We start from the raw sequence: 17,879 nt of genomic DNA, 5'->3' as shown, positions 1-17,879 counted from the left end.
CCCAGGCACTTTGACCAGTCATGGCATTAGGTCCGCCCTGCAAATCTGAACAAGGAAGCATCACTCCCGCCATTTCATGGATGGGAAAACCAAGCCCCAACGGGTTATGTGCTTTATCTGAGGTCCTACAGACCCAGACCTGTCTGGCTCAACCCATGTTCTTTTTGTTACCCCATGAAGCCTGTGAGCATCAGCTCTGCCCAGACCCAGCTCCTCTGGAGGGAGAGTTCTGGATCAAGATCCAATCCATGTCCTCACTGTGGCTCCCTCCTCTGGAAGGTACAGGCAGTGCAGTTCCTTGGGGCATCCCTGACTCAACCCATCCCCTTGAGATCTGGCTCCCCTGCTTGGGTCACTGTGATCCATTCCTTCTTGGCCTCTTGGCTGGCAGGATCTTTCTTCTGTCTCGTCACCACCTGCCTGCCCTCCTAGGTTCAAGTGATTGATTCTCCTGCGTCAGCCTCTAGAGTAGCTGGGATTACAGGTACCTGCCACCATGCCTGGCTAATTTTTGTATTTTTAGTAGAGACAGGGTTTCACCACGTTGGCCAGGCTGGTCTCGAATTCCTGACCTCAGGTGATCTGCCCTCCCCGGCCTCCCAGTGTGCTGGGATTACAGCCATAAGCCACCACGTCCGGCCTGGTTTCTTTATTTTTATTTTTATTGGAGGGCAGTCAGAACCTGGAAGAGAGGGTCTGTTCCACCCAAACACTGTTGGAGCAAGAGACAGAGCCGTGGGCCCATTGAATGCACTACTCCCTTGGCTTATGGCTGAGATAAAGCCAGCTCTGTTGCCTGTGCGTGCTGGTAGATGGTCCTGGACCTACAAGGGGTGGGGAGGGAGGGGGAATTGAGCACTGATGCAGGAGAAGAAAAACTGCCTGCCTGCCATTCTTCAACCTTGACGCTCTGTGTTCATGGAGGGCGGGGGAAGGAGATTAGGAAAATAATAATGACCAACAGGACAGTACCTGTGAGTCCTCCCATGGACCAGGCACCATATTAAAACCTCACAACAGTGCTCTTAGGAGGTCACAGCCATTGCCATTTCCACCCTACAGATGAAGGTTTAAAAAACTGGGATTTAGAGGCTGAGCAACCTGCTGCAAAGCTGAATGTGCCTCTCCAATCAAGGTCTGCGCTCCTCAGCAGGACGCTGGAGGAAAAGGAGGAGAGGAAGGAAGAAATGTTCTTTCTCCTGGGCAGTGGCCCAGGGCTGCTCTGTGTGGAGGAAACAAGGTTACTATTCAGGAGGCTGAAGTGGGGAGTTTGAGGCCAGCCTGGGCAACATAGCAAGACCCTGTCTCAATATAAACAAATTAAAATAAATTTTAAAATAAAATAAAAAAGACTGGGCACAGTGACTCATGCTGGTAATCCCGGCACTTTGGGAGGCCAAGGTGAGGGGATCACCTGAGGTCAAGAGTTTGAGACCAGCCTGGTCAACATGGCAAAACCCCATCTCTACTAAAAATACAAAAATTAGCCGGGTGTGGTGGTGTACACCTGCAATACCAGCTACTTGGGAGGCTGAGGCAGGAGAATCACTTGAACCCGGGAGGCAGAGGTTACAATGAGCTGAGATTGCACCACTGCACTCCAGCCTGGGCGACAGAGCAAGACTCTGTCTCAAAATAATAATAATAAATAAAATAAAATAAAATATAAAGAAGATTAAATACTCAAAAGAGAAATCAACTTGACCCTTTCCTCTCACCCTCACTTTTCCCAACTTGAGGCCAGGCATGATCTCCTACCCTAAGCTTCATTCTCCAACATGAAGAGAAGCTGTGGACAGAGAAGGAGGGCAGAGGACGAATATACTGTTGGAGTTGTCAGCACCAGGAATAGGAGAAGAGGGGATGACTGAGAGGCCCCTCCAGGCTCCAACGTGTGGCACCAGCCTTGGAGGGCTATCATGGGCTACCTTGTCTCCCTTCTCCAGGGAGCCAGCAGGGGCAGGGCCACATGGGGAAGGAGGGAGGGGGCCATATGTGGGACCCCTGTCATGGTCAGAACCACAGGATGACCCAGCAATGGGAGCAGCCAGCTCTGAGAAGTTGGAGGGCTGGGGGCTGTGAGAGGCAGGCAGGGTTAGAAATACACAAAGGTCATCAGGCTCAGACCCAAGGAACTAAGGCAGGAGTTATTTTCCTAAAACAGGTTAGTGTCCGGAAGTCAAAGATGAGGGAGTGGAAGGCCAGGCACAGTGGCTCACACCTATATAATATAATCTCAGCACTTTGGGAAGCTGAGGTGGGAGGATCACTGGAGGTCAAGAGTTCGAGACCAGCCTGGCCAACATGGTGAAACCCTGTTTCTACTAAAAATACAAAAATTAGCTGGGCATGGTGGCGGACACCTATAATCCCAGCCACATGGGAGGCTGAGGCAGAAGAATCACTTGAACTCGGGAGGCAGAGGCTTCAGTGAGCCAAGACCACACCACTGTACTCTAGCCTAGGTGACAGAGTGAGAATCTGTCTCAAAAAAAAAAAAAAGGCCAGGCGCGGTGGCTCATCCCAGCACTTTGGGAGGCCAAGGCAGGTGGATCATGAGGTCAGGAGTTTTTAAGACCAGCCTAGCCAAGATGGTGAAACCCTGTCACTACTAAAAATACAAGAAAATTAGCCAGGCATGGTGGCAGACACCTGTAATCCCAGCTACTCAGGAGGCTGAGGCAAAAGAATCGCTTGAACCCAGGAGGTGGAGGTTGCAGTGAGCCAAGATCGCACCAGTTTGCTTTCTTATATGTTTTGGCAGTCCTGGGAATAATTAACCCTCAAGAAGCCAAGTCTTGGCCAGGCATGATGGCTCGCAACTATAATACCAACTTGGGAGGCCAAGTCATGAGGATCACTTGAGGCCAGGAGTTCAAGATTAGCCTGGGCAACATAGCAAGACCTACAAAAAATAAAAAGCCGACCATGATGGCATACATCTGTAGTCCTAGCTAACTGGGAGGCTGAGGTGGAAGATTGCTTGAGCCCAGGAGTTCGAGGCTGCAGTGAGCTATGATCGCACCACTGCACTCCACCGTGGGTGAGAGACTGAGATTGCCTCAATCAATCAATCAATAAAAAACAAGCCAAGCCTGGGAAGCTGAGGCAGGAGAATGGTGTGAACCTGGGAGGCGGAGCTTGCAGTGAGCTGAGATCCCGCCACTGCACTCCAGCCTGGGCGACAGAGCAAGACTCTGTCTCAAAAAAAAAAAAAAGCCAAGCCTCTGATCTTTATTTAGAACGTGAAAAACTTACTGAATAATGCTTCAACAAACAAAACAATATTTTAAATGCTTACACTTAAAAAAAAAAGCTTGCACTTTGCAAATGTGGGCTCTAAAAGTTGACTCTGCTTAGTTAAAATGGGTATGTCATGAGGAGTTTAAGGAACTTCGTAAGCCCTGGAAAAGCTTCAAAGAGTTCCCAGAATGCATAAAACCCTCAGCTGAGAAGAAAACAGCTTTTTTTTCCTGTGACTTTGAACAAGTCCCTCAAATCTCAGGCGCCCAGTCTATAGGCACTGCCTGGGCAGTATTACGTCAAATTACACCCATCTTTTATTTTTCACTGTCTCCCTTCTGCCTTTCTCTCGCGCGCACACTCCTTCTGTGGATTTTTAAGGCTAAGCCTCTCTTCTCTCTTTCCCACTTGCCTGAACTTTAGGCCTCTTTGCTGTCCCGCAGGGCCATGGCTCCCAGTCCTTCTGGAAGTCACTGAGCTAAAGAGGAGGATGGCCATCCTCTGGTGTGGAGATGAACCTGAAGCCTGCTCCCACCGCGCGCAAATCACCCCGCCAGGCCCCCCTCACTGTCACCAGGGCACTCCTCTGCTCAAAAACGTTCTGTCCCCCACTTGAAATCTGTCCAAGCCTACCCATCAGACCGGATTCACCACTAGTCCTCACTCGGCTGTTTCTGAAATGCCTAGCCTCCGCTTCTGGCCTCCGCTGGTGCTCTTCTCTCCACTCAGAACCCTTTCCTTTCCCCCACTTTCTTCCACCTATGCAAATACTATTAAGTGTTCCCGGCCCGGTCAAAGCTCCAGGGAACTTCCTCGAAGGCCCCAGCCCGTATTCCAGACCGTCTTCCCCGCGCCCACGGCATTTCCCTGCAGACTTCTGCTTGGCAGCCCGCATCCTGCAGTCTGTGTTCCTTGACGGTGTCCTGCGTGAGTGCGGGCAGCGGGTCTATGAAGTCACTTCTCTTGGAAGCTTTTCCTGACCTCCTCCCTTCCCGCCCGGTCTGGGAGACCTTCTGCAGGGCGCTTGGCCCTAGGAACTCCCCGGCCTCCATCACCCTCATCGCCCGTCTCATGACTGTCATCACCCCTGCCCGACGGCAAGCTGCCTGGGGCAAGGGCGGTGCCTGACTTACTGCCCGGGGTGCCCCCGACCCGGGCCCAGTGCCGAGTGTGTTAACCGCCTGGAGTGAGCGGGGCCGGGCCTCCGTTCCCTTGGCTTGGACGTCCAGCTCTCAGCCCCGGGCCGGGAGCACCTCGCGAATCCGCCCGGGCCCGGGTGGAAGGGAGCCGGCGCGCGGCGGGCGTCCTCCCAGTAAGGGTTAAGCCACCTCTCCCCCACCCCGAGAGGCGAGGGGGCGAGTCCGGCAGAAGGTCCTGTTTACCGCTGCTCCGCGCGGGGCCGGGCCCTGGGAGAGGGGTTGCCGTGGCAACCGGCCGGGCGCCCGCCAGCTGCGGATTAGCTCACTGGGCCGGGCGGGATGGGTCGGGAGGAGGGGGCGCGCGTCGCGCAGATCGTCGCGGAGCCGCGGGAAGAGAAGGCAGGGGCAGCGGGCGAGCCTGCGCTGGGCCGGCCGAGGGAAGCGAGCCGCTGGGGCCGGGGACGGCGGAGACCCCACGGGAGCGCGCGCGGCGGGGACCCCCAGGGGCTTGCGGGCGGCCGGGGGAGGCTCGGCGGACAAAGGGGCGGAGGGCGGAGGGCGGAGAGCCATGGCCTCCCCGGCCCCCGCCGCCGCCCGCCCCCGAGCCGTGCCGCCAGCCGTCCTGGCCCGCCCCGGAGCCCCCCAGATACGCCCCAGAGCCCGCGGAGCCGCCGCCCGCGGGAAGGTAGGGCCGGGCCGGGTCCGGGGGTGCAGGGTCGAGCTGGGGAGGGAAAGGGGACGGAGGAGGGGACGCGCGGGGGAGGGAGGAAACGGCTCGCGCGACCCGAGCCCTGACGGGGGAAGTGGCTCTGCAGACGGGAGTCTGAGTTCCCGCCTGGTCCCGGGACTTGTGCAGAGCGCGATCCAGGCGTCCCTCCCGGGCTCTGGCTGACTCCCAGGGCTGAGCCCGGACGCCGCCGTCCCGCGCGCCTCGGGGACCTGCAGAAAGCCTGCAGACCCCCGCCTTGCGTTGTGCTGGGTCCCTCGGGGCGCGAGTGCGAGTGTGAGTGTGTGCGCGTGTGTCCGCGCGTGTTTGTGTCTGTGTGAGTGTGTGTGCGCGCGCTTGTCTGTGTGTGTGCGCGCGGGTCTGTGTGTGTGTGTGCGAGTGTGTGCGCGCGCTTGTGTGTCTGTGTGTGCGAGTGTGTGTGTGTGCGTGCGCGTGCAAGCGCAGGGCATCGAGGCGGCTGAGCAGCTGGGCTCCCCTCACAGCGGTCAGCATTTGCAGTCTTGGGAAAGCAAGAAGGTAAAGATGATTGAATGGTCTTACTTCTTCCACTTTGTCCCCAAGGGTGGAGTTGGGAGCAGATGGAGCCCAGGGGAAGTCTGGACACAGTCGTATTAGGAGGGTCACAGAGAGCTGGGTGAGACCACGGAGCAAAGTCAGACCTCAGCCGTGGAATCTTGTTATGGGGGACCTGGGACAGGAAGCAGGAAGCTGGTCAGGGCTCTCCAGGGGCGTAAATTGGGCAAGGGAAGTGCAGTGACCCTGCCTTAACCAGCTGGTGCTGACTTCCAGCTGCTGTTCAGATTCAGGAATGTGACTTCCCCAAGGTTCCAAATGACATGGGACAGTAATGGGCTGGGGGTAACAGAGTTGTAATAGGCGTGCTCCAGTAATCTTGTTAGTAAACTCTTACACTCTCTGCGGTTACCACATAAAAGAAGAGAAAGAAATCCCTTCTCCTTACATCATCAAATATCAGATACCAAAAGAGTGGAGTAGAAAGTCTTTGGGTGGGCAGTGTGGGAGGGAGCAGAACTCCAAGAATAAGTGTGTGTGAGTGTGTGAGTGTGTCAGAGATGGTTTCTGAGGCCTGGTAATGAAAAGGCTGGCGGGAGGCTGGCCTCCAGTCCTTTTGTTTGTTTTTTATTTTTATTTTTTTGAGTCAGAGTCTTGCTCTGTCACCCAGGCTGGAGTGCAGTGGCCCGGTCTCAGCCCACTGCAACCTCCGCCCCCTGGGTTCAAGCAGTTCTCCTGTCTCAGCTTCTTGAGTAGCTGGGATTACAGGCGCCCACCACCACGTCCAGCTAATTTTTGTATTTTTAGTAGAGACGGGGTTTCACCATGTTGGCCAGGCTGGTCTCAAACTCCTGACCCCGGGTGATCTGCCCGCCTTGGCCTCGCAAAGTGCTGGGATTACAGGCATGAGCCATTGTGCCTGGCCTCCAGTCCTTTCATTCTGGAAGATTAATAAAATCGTGTGTCAAGTATTCTATTCATCCCCTTAAACAGCTCAGTGTGCAAGGCATGTGTGCTAGACATCAGTGGCACAGCGAGGAATGAGACGTCCCCCTTCCTTCGAGGAACACCATCCTAGCTGGGTAGTCAAACAAAAAAGTAAAACCAGTCCTGGCCCAGCCTGGCTGTGAGGGTTGCATGGCGTAGAGCTAGGGCAGCCCAGAGAGGAGTTGCTGCAGGGAAGCCCCACAGATTAGGTGATGCTTGGGCTAAGCCCTGAAAACCACCTCACCAAGGAAACAGCAGGGAAGGTTGTTTCAGGCTGAAAGAACAGAATGTGCAAAGTCACCAAGAGGGTCTAGGAGAGGCCAGTGAGAGGAATTCAGTGTGGCTGCGGGTTGCAGGATGTGAGTGCGTGCTGGGGAGAGGTGAGGCGGGGGCTGTCAGGGCAGAGGCACAGGGAAGGAAGGATCCGCCAGAAGGAGGCAGGAGTATGCACTGAAGCAAGAGTGATGCGCTCCTTCTGGCTGTTGGTTGGGGAGGCCTGAAGGAGGAGGAAGAGACCAAGACTTTTTGCAACACCCAGGCCAGAATTACTGAGGAGCAGGAGAAGCTGAGAGGATGCCAGGATCAAGAGGCAGGACCTGATGACTGGTTTGGGCAGAGTGTGATAACTTAGACTAAAAGCAAGTATGTACAGAAATGCTCAGGAGAAAACAAAGCAAAGCAAAAGGAATGTGGACCTTCGGAGTGGCCTGCATTTAGCAGATTACAACACTTGGATAACGCATTTGGCTGTAAGTTTTCTGGCAGCTTAGGGACAAACAAAAATACACTGGGTTGCATAGTTTGGGATTTTGGACAACAGAAACCATACAAATTAATTCTCAGAACAAAACTTTTCCTGGAATTGAACTCAGCTGGGAATTTATCATGTGGAACTTTATGTAAAGACTGAAGAGTGACGTAGAAAAAAAAAATCCTCGTTGCTGGTGTTACAAAAGATGGGAAGATAAAACTCCCCATTACTGCCTTCCTCTGCCATCCTGTTATGTCTAGGGGAGTGAACTGCACTTCTGTGAGGACTGGGTGTCATCTCAGGGTATGGGGCCAGGGGAATCCTATACAGAGGACACAGTGGTACGTCAAGTGCAGGAAGAGCTGACACCCATCTCCATGAATGTAGAGAGCAAGGCGTCTGGGGTGCTCAACCATGAAGGGAAGGAGGCTCATCATAGTATAGCCCAGAGAGGGGTGGGCTGAGACTCTGGTCTGCAGAAGGGGACAGGTAGGGCACAGCATGTTGGAAGGGCCAGCATCCAGGAATCCTGACCCCCGGGGAAACAGGCAGGGAGAGTGCACACAGCATTGTAGGATTCCATTCATATGGCCAAGTCCACTTCCCAGGGCGGTCCTGGTCATTCTGCCTCCAGACTTGATGTAGATCCTGCCTCTAAAGGGGTAGGAAAAGGGTGGGACTCAGGAGACCAGAGATCCTCTTCAGGAGACCAGAGAGGCCCAGGAGGGTGGAAATCTTGTTTGCTACAACATAAGGAAGTTGCAGAGAAACCAGGAGTGGGAGCTGAGAACTGGGAGGTCCTGCAGACTCAGCCACAGATTTCCTGGCCAGGCTCTTCTCTTTGGTTTCTGCAGAAGGCAGAGAACCTGCAGAATCTATGTCCATACATTGCTAATATACCCTCTGAACTTTAAACTGTTTCTTGCCAACTGTCTTAAATTAACATTCAGTAGGGGTGGGATTCTACCCCTCCAATTAAACTTCTTTTTTTTTTTTTTTTTTTTTTTTTAGACGGAGTCTCGCTCTGTCGCCCAGGCTGGAGTGCAGTGGCCGGATCTCAGCTCACTGCAAGCTCCGCCTCCCGGGTTCCCGCCATTCTCCTGCCTCAGCCTCCCGAGTAGCTGGGACTACAGGCGTCCGCCACATCGCCCGGCTAGTTTTTTGTATTTTTTAGTAGAGACGGGGTTTCACCGTGTTAGCCAGGATGGTCTCGACCTCCTGACCTCGTGATCCACCCGTCTCGGCCTCCCAAATAAATTTCTTAACATTTTTAATCTTGGGTTGTGCATTAGAATATACATTTAAATGCTGGGGAGGAGAGTTTGAGACCAGCATGAGCAACATGGCAAGACCCCATCTCTATAAAAAATAAAAGAAATTGGCCAGGCGCAGTGGCCCACGCCTGTAATCCCAACACTTTGGGAGGCTGAGGCAGGCAGATCACTGGAGATCAGGAGTTTGAGACCAGCCTGGCCAACCCCATCTCTACTAAAAATACAAAAATTAGCCAGACGTGGTGGCACATGCCTGTAATCCCAGCTACTTGGGAGGCTGAGGCAGGAGAATCGCTTGAATCCAGGAGGCGGAGGTTGCGTGAGCCAAGATTGCATCACTACATTCCAGCCTGGGCGACAAAGCAAGACTCCATCTCAAAAATAAATAAATAAAAGAAATTAACTACACACGGTGGCACATACCTGTAGTCCCAGCTACTCGGGAGACTGAGGCGGGAGGATCACTTGAGCCCAGGGAGGTTGAGGCTGCAGTGAGCATGATTGTGCCACTTCACTCCAGCTTAGGCGACAGTGAGGCCCTGTGTCCGGAAAAAAAAAAAAAAAAAAAAGGCTGGGGAGGCAGATTTAAAAACAGCTGATACTTAGGTCAATTAAAATCTCTGAGAGTAGGCCCTGGCATCAGTATTTTTTTTAAGATCCCCAGATGATTTTATGATACAGCTGAGGTTGAGACTGGCTGCTCTAACACTCACTTATAGAGAGCCCATCACAGGGCGAGATAGAAACTCAGATTCCAAAAGATCCTGGGTGGGGCACATGGGATGCCTCGCAGGTCCTCAAAAGTGGACAAGGCTGGCCTTGCTTGTTCCTGGCGTTCCGCACAGTCTCCTGGACTCCTGGTCTCGCTGCTTCTCCCCCAAGGTCTGTCTTTACCAGCGCTCTGTTCCTTCTGGCAGTCACCTTGCTGAAGACTGGGGGTTAGGAGTTGCTTCCCTGGAGCTGCCCTGGATTGCTCTTTCTTGGAGAGATTTTAGTGAGACTGGTTTTCCACGGGTTCACTGTGTAGCCCGCTTCGGGCCGTGACTCCTCACTGTCCTCATCACTGCCTCTCTGCCCACACGCATTGTTGCTTGTTACCCCAGGAGCCTGGCCCTGGGCACTGGCTGTCAGCCTCGTGTGTCCAAGCATAAACCCTTCTTCTGCCACCTGAACCAGATGGCCTCCACTTGTACCCCACACTCTCTTGAAATTCCCTGTGCTGGTTACTCAGGGGGAAGAGTGCCAGGTCCTGCTGCCCCCTTTAGTGATAGGAGGCAAGCACTTCCTGGAACTGGGGCAAGCGGTGAGCTAAGTTCTCTACTTTTCATATGCAAAAGACAGCGACATGCTTGGAAGCCAGAGTCAGACTCTCCTTTACCCTGGCCTTAAAATCAATGTCTGACGTGGGCAAAAGTTTATTCCGTCAGCCCTCTGTTTGCCAGCTGGGCCTAGAATTGCCACTCTAGCTTCAGCTGCTCTTTGGCACGTTCGTCCCTGGCTTGCAGTTCAGAGGGGCTAAAGAACAGATAAGCCCGAGACCCACTCTTCCAACTGGTTGAAATACGGGAAACCAAGTGATCGTTTTTTCCCCTGGTCTTGGGGAAGGAAGGGGTGAGTCACCCTTGCAGCAAGCTTAGGGAAGAGGTTAGCTTCCCTCAGTGGAAGGGAACCAGGAGGTCATAGGCATCCCTTCAGAAGGAAATGAAAGCAGGGATCATTGGCTGGAGAGTGGGGCCAGTACAGGGAGCCGTGACCTTGGCTGTGACCCCTCCTCCCAGGATCCCCAGGCCTTCCACACACTGCGGATCTTATCTGAAGGGCTTGTCAGACCACTTCAAGCAGAGTGCCAAATGCATTTCCTTTTGTTGTTTTGTCTTCTAAAAAAGTACACTTAAAAATTGTAGGTTTACTTATAAACTTTATATGTAATATATGAAAGTTATATTTGTCATAAAACATTTATTTATTTATTATTTATTTATTTTTAGACAGGGTCTTGCTATGTTACCCAGGCTAGAGTGCAGTGATGTAATGATGGCTCACTGCAGCTTCCACCTCCTGGGCTCAAGTGATCCTGCTGCCTCAGCCTCTTGAGTAGCTGGGACTATAGGTGCGCACCACCGTACCTAGCTAATTTTTGTATTTTTAGGAGAGACAGAGTTTCCCCATGTTGCCTAGGCTGTTCTCAAACTCATGGACTTAAGCAATCCACCTGCCTTGGCCTTCCAAAGTGCTGGGACTACAGGCATGAGCCACTGCACTTGGCCAAAATTTTTTTTTTTTTTTTTGAGACTGAGTCTTGCTCTGTTACGCAGGCTGGAGTTCAGTGCCGTGATCTTGGCTCACTACAACCTCCACCTCCTGGGTTCAAGCAATTCTCCTGCCTCAGCCTCCCAAGTAGCTGCACTGGAGTGCAGTGGCGTGATCTCAGCTCACAGCAACCTCTGCCTCCCAGGTTCAAGTAATTCTCCTGCCTCAGCCTCCCAAGTAGCTGGGACTACAGGCGCCCACCACCTCGCCTGGCTAGTTTTTGTATTTTTTAGTAGAGAGGGGGTTTCACCATGTTCGCTAGGCTAGTTTGGAACTCCTGACCTCAAGTGATCTGCTGGCCTCGACCTCCCAAAGTGTTGGAATTACAGGCGTGAGCCACCACGCCTGGCCAAAAATTTTAAATTTCTAATTTTAATATGTTTTCTTTTAAAAGTTAACAAAACTCAAAATATAATACATTGCCTCTGTGCATGTGCCATGGTTTGAATTTTAATGTTCATATTAACTTAAATAGAAATTTATAAAATATTCGGGGCAAAACCAGTGTGGGTACAATTGGGTTAAGGAACAGACAGGTACTATATCTTATTATTGTTTTAGAAGGGAGTATTAGTATCTCATTTTCAAAATAACCATCACTTGGCACAAATAGATTCAATAAGTATGTGGCTTTGAAATATATTTTAGGCCGGGCATAGTGGCTCACGCCTGTAATCCCAGCACTTTGGGAGGCCGAGGCAGGCGGATCACAAGGTCAAGAGATTGAGACCATTCTGGCTAACACGGTGAAACCCCGTCTCTACTAAAAATACAAAAAATTAGCCGGGCGTGGCGGCATGCACCTGTAGTCCCAGCTACTTGGGAGGCTAAGGCAAGAGAATGGCGTGAGCCCAGGAGGTGGAGCTTGCAGTGAGCCGAGATCACACCACTGCACTCCAGCCTGGGCAACAGAGCGAGATTCTGTCTCAAAAAAATAAAAAAAGAAAAAAAGAAAAAAAAAGAAATCTATTTGAATCTCGCAATTCCACTTTTAGGAATTTATCTTAGGAAAATATTGGAACAAGGGCTGTAGAGTATTTGTGGCAGCATTGTTGGTAGTAGCTGAGCTTGGAGGCTGAAGTGGGAGATCACTTGAGCCTGGCGGGCGGAGATTGCAGTGAGTCAAGATCACGCCACTGCACTCCAGCCTGGGCGACAGAAGTCTCAAAAAAATCTTTATAGATTGTCTTCCATGTTGTCTCAGTTTTGTCTCTTGCTGTTGGTTTCATGTTTCCATAACCTTGATGGCACATCACCACAATTCCACATGTTGTGTAGGTTGAAACCTAGGATGGGTGGACCAAGTGACACAACACAGCCAACCCAGCAAAGCAATTTCGAGGGCCTTTCTTTCTCTCCCTTACACTCCCCCACTTATCAGAAGAAAAGACGCAATAATGGTCAAATTTGATTCAGCACTAAATTCTCTGCAAGTTCATGGTAGGTAAAAGATAGGGTAACCATATACACAAAGTGGGACAATAGAGAAAGTAAAAAGCGTGCATTAGGCCAGGCGCGGTGGCTCACACCTATAATTCTAGCATGTTGGGAGGCCGAGGCGGGTGGATCACTTGAGGTCAGGAGTTTGAGACCAGCCTGGCCAAACCCGATCTCTATAAAAATACAAAAATTAGGGCTGGGCATGGTGGCTCATGCCTGTAATCCTAGCACTTTGGGAGGCAGACCGGATCAGTTGAGGTCAGGAGTTGGAGATCAGCCAGGCCAATGAATCCCTGTCTCTACTAAAAATACAAGAATTAGCCAGGTGTGGAGGCGGGCGCCTGTAGTCCCAGCTACTCAGGAGGCCGAGGCAGGAGAATCACTTGAACCTGGGAAGCAGAGGTTGCAGTGAGCCAAGATTGCGTCACTGCACTCCAGTCTAGGTCACAAGAGCTAAACTCCTCAAAAAACAAAACAAAACAAAAACAAACATAAAAACACTAAAAATAAGTTGTTAATTGATATACAATAGGCTTAACCTGGACTGGTCCCTGCAAACTGCACCTTGTGGCCACGCTGGAAAAGGCTGAGAGTTGGATATGCTCATTCATTCTCCTTGCTGGGACAGGTGTGTTGACCCAGCCAGAGGTGATTTGGTACCACCCCTCTGTCTATCTCCCACCACCTTTCTTATCCACATCTAGAGTTGAGGCTTGAGTTTAGGGAAGGGGAGGAGGCCAGGTGGGTAGTCCAAGGTTGCATATGAACTTCCTTCTTGCTCCCATTCAGTGAATCAGAGGAGACAGATTCTATTTTCACTGCCTCTCCCAGCTCACCATGGAAAAATAATAACTGCCTATCTTCTTCCATCAAACTTTAAAGCGTTAAAACAGGACACTTCTATAATTTTATTTGGGCATTTCATGTGCCTGGGAAATACAGGCTAAACCTCCCCAGATGACCAAGCAGAGGCATTTGTAAGGGATCACACGGCAAATCACAATTCAGACTGACCCAGCATAGTCCAGGGTGAAGTTGGTTGGGGAAGAAGCCATATGCTCTGGTTTGGTTACTAGATAGAAATAATGGGACAGCCTAAGACATAGAATGTGCATCCCCCGAGCTTGGAGTGAGACTAGTCTCTCAGCCACAGATTTGGTCGGGGTGGTGACCGCGAAGATGGAAAGGAACTTCCCAAACCAGCTTGCCTCATGCTCTGGGATCTTCAGCCAGGGCAATGTCTCCAGCACCCTGGTGTCTCAGAGGGATTCTCTACTTAATGCTCTGAGCTGCAGATGAGATTTGTTCAGATTTGTCATGAAGTGTGTGGTCATCCAACCTCAAATACAACTCCCTGGCATCTTGTGGTGACTGTCATCTGTCATCTGTGCCATTTCATCATCTGTATTTGTGACGATCAACAAACATACACAACCTTACAGGATATCAGAAGGGGACCAGTGCCCTCTGTTTACTCTCCCGCTGACTGATGCATCTAATGGGGTGGAAAAATGTCAGAGAAGAGAGAGCTTCTTAATCCCTCTCAAAGCAACCAGACTTGAAGTTTCCAGCACTGCAGAGAGCCAGGAGAGCCTCTTATTCCAGGCTCTTCCTTCCCTTGAACATAGGACAGCCAAGATTCCTGGTCTGGTATGGAACTGAGAGAGATGGGTAAGCGGGCTAAGAGGCTGCTTCCGGGTACACACCCAACCCCAAGATTCAGACTGCCAGTTTGTCAGGAGAAAGCGAGAAAGAGAATGCTCCTTTTGGGAGCAAGAAAGAAGCAGAACAAATGCAGGAGTCCCATGAGGCAGATCCACATGTTCCTTCCCCACACCCCTGAAATCTGGCTTCTATTCCTAACCATCTGCTGAAACCACATCTCAGGTTACTAATGGTTCATCTGTGGCCAGTTCCCTGTTCTCATGCTTCTTTATCTCGCTAATGCACTTGACACACCCTGACCCTTCCTTCTTGAAACCCAAGTCAAGGTGAATGTAAAATGCGTGCAGTGATGTATCTGCGCCACTTGTCAAAATACTGAAATGCTTCTATTCTGGTTGATAAATAGGGTGTCCCACACTCCCAGAACCATTAACTCTCCACCTGCCAAGAGCTGGCCATTAAAGGGTTAACAGTAAGGCCATAGCTTGTTGGGCTCCTGCACACTTTTGTTATAATTTTGTTGTGTGTGTGTGTGTTTTTTTTTTCCTTTTTTTTTTGAGACAGAGTCTCACTCTGTTGCCCAGGCTGGAGAGCAGTGGTGTGATCTTGGCTCACTGTAACCTCCACCTCCCAGGTTCAAGTGTTTCTCCTGCCTCAGCCTCCTGAGTAGCTGAGATTACAGGTGTGTGCCACCATTCCTGGCTAATTTTTTGTATTTTTTTTTTTTTTTTTGGTAGAAATGGGCTTTCACCATGTTAGTCAGTTTGGTCTCGAACTCCTGACCTCAAATGATCAGCCCGCCTTGGCCTCCCAAAGTGCTGGGATTACAGGTGTGAGCCCGTCCTGTTAGATATTTTGAATAATACTGCCTCAGTGTAGAAACCATACTGTTTTGGTTGTTTTAATTGTCTTTCAAAAAAGAGATCGTCACTGATTCCTCCTGTTCTTATTCAACGGGTATTTATACAACACTCACAGAAGACCAAAATCTCGGTTAGGCATTGTGGGGAATAAAAAGAAGCCGGTGTGTGTGTTCTGCCATTAGAACTCCCTGTCTAGTTGGAAGGCCCAGGTAAAGAAACATATGAAGAGCCTGGGCAACATGGTGAAACCCTGTCTTTAAGAAAAATACAAAAATTAGCTAGGCATGGTGGTACATGCCTGTGGTCCCAGTCACTCAGGAGGCTGAGGTGGGAGGATCACTTGAGCACAAGAGGTAGAGGCTGCAGTGAGCTGTGATGGTGCTACTGCACTCCAGCCAGGGTGACAGAGTGAGACCCTGTCTTTTTTTTTTTTTTTTTTTTTTTTTTTGAGGCGGAGTCTTGCTCTGTCGCCCAGGCTGGAGTGCAGTGGCGCAATCTCGGCTCACTGCAAGCTCCGCCTCCCGGGTTCCCGCCATTCTCCTGCCTCAGCCTCCCGAGTAGCTGGGACTACAGGCGCCGCCACCACGCCCGGCTAATTTTTTTTTTTTTGTATTTTTAGTGGAGACGGGGTTTCATTGTGTTAGCCAGGATGGTCTCGATCTCCTGACCTCGTGATCCGCCCGTCTCGGCCTCCCAAAGTGCTGGGATTACAGGCTTGAGCCACCGCGCCCGGCCGAGACCCTGTCTTAAAAAAAAAAAAAAAGACCTGTCACGGTGGCTCACTTGAGGTCAGGAGTTCGAGACCAGCCTGGCCAACATGGTAAAACCCCGTCTCCACTAAAAACACAAAAATTAGTCAGGCATGATGGCAGGCACCTGTAATCCCAGCTACTCGGGAGGCTAAGGCAGGAGAATTGCTTGAACCCAGGAGGTGGAGGTTGCAGTAAGCTGATATGGCGCCACTGAACTCCAGCCTGGCCGACAGAACGAGACTCCATCTCAAAAAAACAAGAAAGAAAGAAACATAAAAGACACCATGTAGAGAGTGAAGTAACTAGAGCACCATAAAAGCAACCCATGCCTCACTTGCTCACTACCTTCTCCTTCTTCACTGTCTCCCTCAGCTCATCATGCTCAGTTTCATCGCTCCCTCCCAAACTGGACCTCTGAGTTGTTCTTTATACAGACCATTAGCTCATTACCTCTCACTGCCTCTTGCGTGTACTACTCTCACCTTAATGTGTCCAAAAGAGAACATATTTTCTTTTTTTTTTTTTTTTTGAGACGGAGTCTCGCTCTGTCGCCCAAGCTGGAGTGCAGTGGCCGGATCTCAGCTCACTGCAAGCTCCGCCGCCCGAGTTTACACCATTCTCCTGCCTCAGCCTCCCGAGTAGCTGGGACTACAGGCGCCTGCCACCTCGCCTGGCTAGTTTTTTGTATTTTTTAGTAGAGACGGGGTTTCACCGTGTTAGCCAGGATGGTCTCGACCTCCTGACCTCGTGATCCACCCGTCTCGGCCTCCCAAAGTGCTGGGATTACAGGCTTGAGCCACCGCGCCCGGCCTGAGAACATATTTTCATTACATTCTGTGGCCTCCTTATTTCCCTGGCTTAGCAAACCTTCACTCCTCTTATTTCGAAACATCCCAACGTCTAGCCTGCTGCCGGGCCTGTCTTCTCCCTGGCTCCCGCATGAGTCCCGGGCTCCGTCCTAGCAAGCAGTCTTCATGCTGGGCAGGCTTCGCCTTGTTCTTTACTCCATGCGCTGGCCTCCTCAGGAGCACTTTCCCTTCCCCAACTCTCGGAATCCGATGGAGTCTTTCTTGGCCACCAGGCGCTACCTCTTTGAAGCAGTCCCTGGCTCCCCTTTCATTGCCCTCCTCCAAATTTCTCCAGTTTATATTTGTTTCATAACATTTGCCCCCTTAGTTCAAAAGTATTCCTCCACCCAGTCTGATGGCGCTCCTGCACACCTCTGCGGTTAATTTTGAATACTGCCTTTCACCCTAGACACCATTCTGTTTTGGTTGTCCTAATTGTCTTTGAAAAAATATATCTTCATGGATTCCTTTTGAGTTTTCTGTGAGTTTTATTAAGGGCATGTCAGGTATTCTCTAAACCAACCTTGTCTTTCTGTTTTGAACAATTGCAATCTTTTATTGCCATTTGGTTGATAGGGTTTATATCTTTTGTCTCTAGCTTGAGGGCAGGGACCATTTTTTATACTTGTGTATTGCCAACAGCACCTCAAAGAGAACTGTCTCCAGCTTGCTGGTTAATCATATTGATTAGTTTTAAATCGATCAGTGCTGGCTCAGATTAACTAAATGAAATTATAGGCCAGGTGCGGTGGCTCACGCCTGTAATCCCAGCACTTTGGGAGGCCAAGGCAAGTGGATCATTTGAGGTCAGGAGTTCAAGACCAGCCTGACCAACATGGTGAAACCCCGTCTCTACTAAAAATACAAAAAAATTAGCCGGGCATGGTGGTACGTGCCTGTAGTTCCAGCTACTTGGGAGGCTGAGGCAGGAGAATTGCTTGAACCTGGGAGGCAGAGGTTGCCGTAAGCTGAGATTGCGCCACTGCACTCCAACCTGGGTGACAGAGCAAGACACTGCCTCGAAAAAAATAAATAAACAGAGAAAAGAAAAAGAAATTTTAGGCCAAAGGGGATTATCCATATCTTGAAAGTTAGCTAAATAAAAATGAACACATTTCCAGTCATTGCACAACTTCTGAGTACAAAACACCAGGCACAGATAGTAAACAAACAGAAGTAGGGTCTCAGGTCAGTCAGAGCAGGCTGCTCTGGTCTGAGGGCGACCTCGCCTTACTTTAACAGTTGGCACCACAGCCAGTGCAACAAGTCACTGGCTTCTGCTGCAAAGGAAAGGGGAGCAGGTCACCTAATTCCAAAACCAGCTTTTCAGATTATAACAGCACTTATATGTTGAAGAGTAGTTTAGA

At 50.8% G+C, this 17,879-nt stretch overlaps 1 protein-coding gene across 9 annotated transcripts in view; it reads left to right on the top strand.

Moving 5' to 3' along the window:
* Nucleotides 1–4,752: 4,752 nt before the first annotated feature.
* Nucleotides 4,753–17,879, top strand: part of DENND2A (DENN domain containing 2A) — a 125,781-nt gene continuing 112,654 nt past the window's right edge. For 5 of the 9 annotated variants that reach the window (XR_013415646.1, XM_077997553.1, XM_077997555.1 and 2 more), the window contains exon 1: nucleotides 4,753–5,067. The gene's annotated coding sequence lies outside the window, so the exon portion shown is untranslated. Of the gene's footprint in view, nucleotides 5,068–5,159; nucleotides 5,626–17,879 lie in introns of those variants that run through there. The other 4 variants (XM_077997554.1, XM_077997550.1, XM_077997551.1 and 1 more) reach the window with 3 other exon arrangements.

Source organism: Macaca mulatta, chromosome 3, assembly GCF_049350105.2.
Source record: "Macaca mulatta isolate MMU2019108-1 chromosome 3, T2T-MMU8v2.0, whole genome shotgun sequence".
Taxonomy (NCBI): domain Eukaryota; kingdom Metazoa; phylum Chordata; class Mammalia; order Primates; family Cercopithecidae; genus Macaca; species Macaca mulatta.
This window is presented reverse-complemented; position numbering and strand designations above follow the sequence as displayed.